The 5,222-nt window shown below is 49.2% G+C and overlaps 1 long non-coding RNA gene across 1 annotated transcript; it reads left to right on the top strand.

Annotated features, from left to right (window-relative positions):
* The first annotated feature begins 3,017 nt into the window (after window positions 1-3,017).
* Window positions 3,018-3,523, top strand: LOC123439275. The gene is made up of 2 exons (XR_006630052.1): window positions 3,018-3,124; window positions 3,223-3,523. It is a non-coding gene; the product is annotated as an uncharacterized LOC123439275 (long non-coding RNA).
* Window positions 3,524-5,222: the final 1,699 nt, after the last annotated feature.

Genomic DNA, 5,222 nt, shown 5'->3' with positions numbered 1-5,222 from the left:
CCATGCTAGAGAAGAGGGCCGCTTTGAGGAGTAGGTCGTGTGCACCGCTTGCCGGAGATGGGGAGGAGATAAGGCATCGTCATCCTGTACACCGGCGGATGAGAAGGAGCCCATGAGGGGAGGGAAGGGAATAGCAAATTGGAGATGGGCGAGAGAGTACCTAGCTTCACGAGCAGCGACGCCCGTCCGAGAAGAAGCACACGGAGAGGAGGAGCGCCATGGGGTCGTCGGCCGAGCAAGAGCGCACGTACGTCCAGACTCGCGACTGTTGGGAAAAGTTGGAGCTCCAGGTCGAAGCCCATGGCGGATCTGCGGGCAAGCGCCATGGCCGCCGCCTAACCTTCTCGCGGCTCGAGGGGAGGGGAGAGTATGGGATGGGATGGGAGGAGGAGAGGGTAGGGAGCGGCACCGGCCATGGAGGAGAGAGCGGGGCCATTGCTGGAGGCGACGAGGTCAGGAGGAGATGGGACGGTGTTGGGTGGCGGCGCCAATGCGTGAGGGGAGGAGAAATGAATCGGAGAGAGGGGGAGAGTGACGAGAAGGAGGAGGGATTCAGGGAAGGATATACAGGGACTTCATGGCTGCTAACCTACCTTGTACTTAGTAGTAGGGAGGGGTAAAAACCCGCGCTACTATTATCAACTTAGTAGTAGCGTTGGTTTATACCCCGCACTACTACTATTGCATATCCCGGGAGGGGGTGGGGCACGGTTGAGACCACTTAGTAGTAGCGAGGGGCAAAAACCCGCGCTACTACCATCAACTTAGTAGTAGCGGTAAAAAATTGTGCTACTAGTAAGTACGAGTAGCGAGGGGTAAAAAACCGCGCTACTAGTAAGTCTATGTGTATAAGATTTTTCCTAGTATTGATACTTCCGATAATATATCTTTGCAATATGTTTTTTTTAGAAAAGGAGGATGACCCCCGGTCTCTGCATCTGGGAGATGCATGCGACCATTTTATGGATTATTCCGAGGACCTTACAAAGTAGTACAACAATATGTCTGAATCCGCCATCTTGGCAACATTTGCCGCTATTCCTATCCATATGATGAAGGGGTGCAAGCTGAGCCAAATACCCAGACCTCTCACCTAAGCCTGACATCTAAAGCCGGAGGCCTCGACCGAGCCACATACCGGGTATAGGGCACAAACCGGTCTGACGCACTCACATGTGTCGCCACCACCATCTTCCACTGGTTCATCTTCAGAGCAGATTGAGGTACCAGCCTTGGCAGGTGCCTCCGCCATCGACGCCACCATGACGCCAAACAACGACCTCCACCTATGCGAGTCCATCTTCAAGAAGCGGACGTAGATGCATGCTAGGATAGGGCCGCACCACCGCCGTCGCCCACCATCCACAAGCACCAACCAGCCCCAAGGTTCCCAACGCAGTGCCGACGCCTCCAAGGAGGGGAACGACGCCCTCAAGCGTCGCCGCCGACGCGGCCGGCCATGGCCGGCCAGGGATTTCGCCGGACTAGATCCCCGTCACCAGCAGCGCCTCTTGTACAAAACCGACGACCCAAGGAAGCGCGACCCGGACAGGCTAGCCCGCACGCAGAACATGGGAGGAGGGGATGCGCCAGATCGCGCACACCGACCACCGCAGAAGCCGCCGTCGGCCGCCAATGACCACTGGATCCCGCCACCGGCCGCCATCGACCACTGGATCCCGCCGCCCGCGCGGCCCGGACGCCAGATCCATCGCCCGCACGACTGCTAGCATGTTGTGCCTCGTGCATGAAGCCGCCGCTCCAGATCCGGAGTTCCCCACGCAGAGGCAGGGCAGCCAAGGCCCCGCCGCCACGATCCTTGACGCCCCGGGCTTGCCGGACGGCTGCCTCACACGGCGGCGAGGAAGGGAAGGGGAGGGAGTTGGGCAGCTAGGGTTGGGAGGGGGAGGGAGGGGGAGGGAGTATCCGTCTCGAGGAACTCAACTTTCGTTCCCTCTCTTTGCAATATGTGCACAGGTTACTCATTGTGTAATAATTTTCTTATTTCTCTTGGAAATAAGTATTTTTCCTAATGCATGTCAAATGCCTTTTTTGTCCTTTTTCTCTAATCGATCTGGTGCTTGTCCATGAAAATCATACTAATGTCAATTGTTTATGTGTTTTCCCATGTATAGGTCGAACCGTTGATGAGGGCATCGATAATGATAAGATCAGCTTACCAAACGGGTTGCGCGTCTATAGAGAAGAGCTTTATCAGAGCGAATTTCGATAAATGTGCTACTGTTGCAATGTGTCTAATTCGTGTTACGAGACAGGCAGTCAATGCATCAAAGATTAGAAAAGATCTGTAACTTCCCTATCTCTACTCCTCCCATCAAACTGAACTTCTGTTTGAAGAATAATGTGTAATGCGCAGAAATGACAGTATTAGAAATAAGAAGAAGCATCTGAGTTGGTTAGATGGAAGAAGCAAGCCCGCCGCTGACGCCATCAGGATCTTACATGACGGCAGTGGCGGAGCCAAGAAAATGAAATAAGGAGGACCAAATGTTGCTAAATCTTCTTGGAAGAGCCGGTCCATTAAAACACATTGATTTAACAGAAAAAAAATCAATGTTTACACTGGTATTAGGTTTAAACCAGTGAAATTAAGGGCGGCCAGGGCCCCTGCTGGCCCCCCCTCGGTCTCCGGCAATGCATGGCGGCCCATGCCGACGGCAACAGGGGATGGAGATGGTGGGCCGGGGGAGGGGGGGGCTAGGGTTACACACTCGGTCACCAAAACGGGGGCAATGAGAGAGGAGGGTGGGAGGAAAAATCCTGAGATTGAATCAATCCACAAATTAATGCACTTAATTTCATTTCTTTGGTAGTATACTCTAAGTATGAAGATATACGATCCACAAATTAATGCACTTAATTTCTACTTTAGAATTGGCACTGCTTATCCAGTCTTATTCTTTGATGATATTTACAGATTATAATAATGAACATTAATATCACATCCAGTATAAAAAGACTTGCCCTCTCCTTTTCTTTCCCCACAATTCAGTACTACAACAATCATTCTTCAGTGAGACTTCTTGTTGACACCACATCTAAGCTAACATGAGGATTTCTCTAGCGCTTCTCCTGACCCTTACAGTCCTCTTACTGGCATCAGGTACTACTTGTTCATGCACAATGTTGCTCCATCGACAAAACCAACAAATTATATATGCGCATGATGTGTGTTTCTTCTTTGGTTATGCTATTTTGTAGATGTGGAAGCAGATTGTACGACATCAATTATCAAACGTCCAAATAAGTGCTCGAACGCTATTTGCGAGCAGGCTTGCGACGCAAGGCGCCAGACGATCTGCGGCGAACAATGTCGTCTTCAGAAGGCCAGTTGTGTTGGAACGTTATGCGGATGTACCTGGTGCACATAGTTGTACTCCCCTAGTTAATTAAGCTCCCTGTAAAGGGAAGTATGATCATTAGAAAAAAATAATTGCAACGCCACAGTATACAGTGCGGCAACAAGACTTTCACTGGGAAGTTATGTAGAACAAAAAATTAATACTCCCTCCGCCCGGAAATAATTGTCTTAAAAATACATGTATCTGTTGAAGCCGTAGATCGACTAGGCATAGATGGGTCCGGTGAAACCTTTTACTCACCTAGTCCCGAGCCCGAGGAACTCCCAGCTCCGGCCATCAGTGCCGGTGTAGTCGTCGGTGACGCGAGGGAAGAGGTGTGGTCGTGGGTGGTGCTTCCCGTGAGCACTGTGCTAACCCTAGATCGGAAGGGGATTTAGGTGGGGAGTCTGGCGGCGCGGTGAACCTCGTACCGTGCGCCCCGGCCCCCACCACTTTATATATAGTGCAGGTCACAGGGGCCCACCAACCATAACGGGTTGGGCGCCCCCGATCAGGGCGCATAGATCAAGGGCCCGGTGGGCCGTTGGGCCCACGCGGAAGAGATCAACCTAACATTCTCCCCCTTGATCTCAACTTTCACTTTGACTTTATACTTTTATTTGTTCCATCACATATAGGCGTGTAGAGCATGTCTCATCGTCACAACTTGATTGCCGATAGAATCATACAGCCACAACACACCTTTTGTTTTGAAACAAATTCATTTACATCTGGGCCTCTTATTATCCAGGGATCATAGGCTTTCCATCAAACCCATGCCGGCTAAGTGTTCCTTGAATACACTGGGTGGTAAGCCTTTCGTTAGCGGATCCGCAAGCATATACTTCGTACTTATATGCTCGAGACTTATAGTTTGATCCTGGATTTTATCTTTCACAACATAATACTTTATATCTATTGTCTTGGCAGCATTGCTGGACTTGTTGTTGTGAGCGTAGAATACTGCGGGCTGGTTGTCGCAGTATATCTTTAGTGGCTTGTGGATACAATCTACCACTTTCAAGTCGGGTATAAATTTCTTTAGACATATCACCTGCCCGGTGGCTTCAAAACATGCTATGAACTCTGCTGGCATCGTAGACGATGCAACTATGGTTTGTTTAGAGCTTTTCCATGAAATAGCTCCCCCTGCGAGAGTGAACACGTACCCAGATGTGGATTTTCTATCATCTCTATCTCCCGCAAAATCGGCGTCGGAGTACCCTTTTATCTCTAGGGAATCAGATCGCCTATATGTCAGCATGATTTCCTTTGTGCCTTGCACATAACACAAAGCTTTCTTTGCCATCTTCCAGTGCTCTTGGCCTGGATTTGCTTGATATCTACCGAGTACTCCGGTGATAAAAGCTAAGTCAGGGCGTGTGCACACTTGTGCGTACTGTAAACTTCCAACAGCCGAAGTATACGGTACTGATTTCATTTCATTGAGCTCATACTGATTCTTGGGACATTGATATTTCCCAAAACTATCGCCCTTGACTATGGGAGCAGGTGTGGCTTTGCTCTTATGCATATTATACTTTTGGAGAACTTTCACTAAATATGCTTTCTGTGAGAGTCCTAAGACTCCATTCTTCCTGTCTCGGTGAATTTCAATGCCAAAACATATGAAGCTTCACCAAGGTCTTTCATGTCGAAATGTGAGGATAAAAACTTCTTTGTCTCTTGTAGTAGACCAATACCATTGCTTGAAAGCAAGATATCATCCACATACAAGATTAGGAAAATATATTTCCCATGTTTAAACTTAGCATAAATGCAATTATCCTCAACATTTTCTTGGAATCCAAATATTTTAATGGTATCATTGAACTTGATGTACCACTGTCTAGAGGCTTG

Source organism: Hordeum vulgare, chromosome 3H, assembly GCF_904849725.1.
Source record: "Hordeum vulgare subsp. vulgare chromosome 3H, MorexV3_pseudomolecules_assembly, whole genome shotgun sequence".
In the NCBI taxonomy this organism is placed as follows: domain Eukaryota; kingdom Viridiplantae; phylum Streptophyta; class Magnoliopsida; order Poales; family Poaceae; genus Hordeum; species Hordeum vulgare.
The sequence above is the reverse complement of the archived record's forward strand: the minus strand, read 5'-3'. Positions and strand labels throughout refer to the sequence as shown.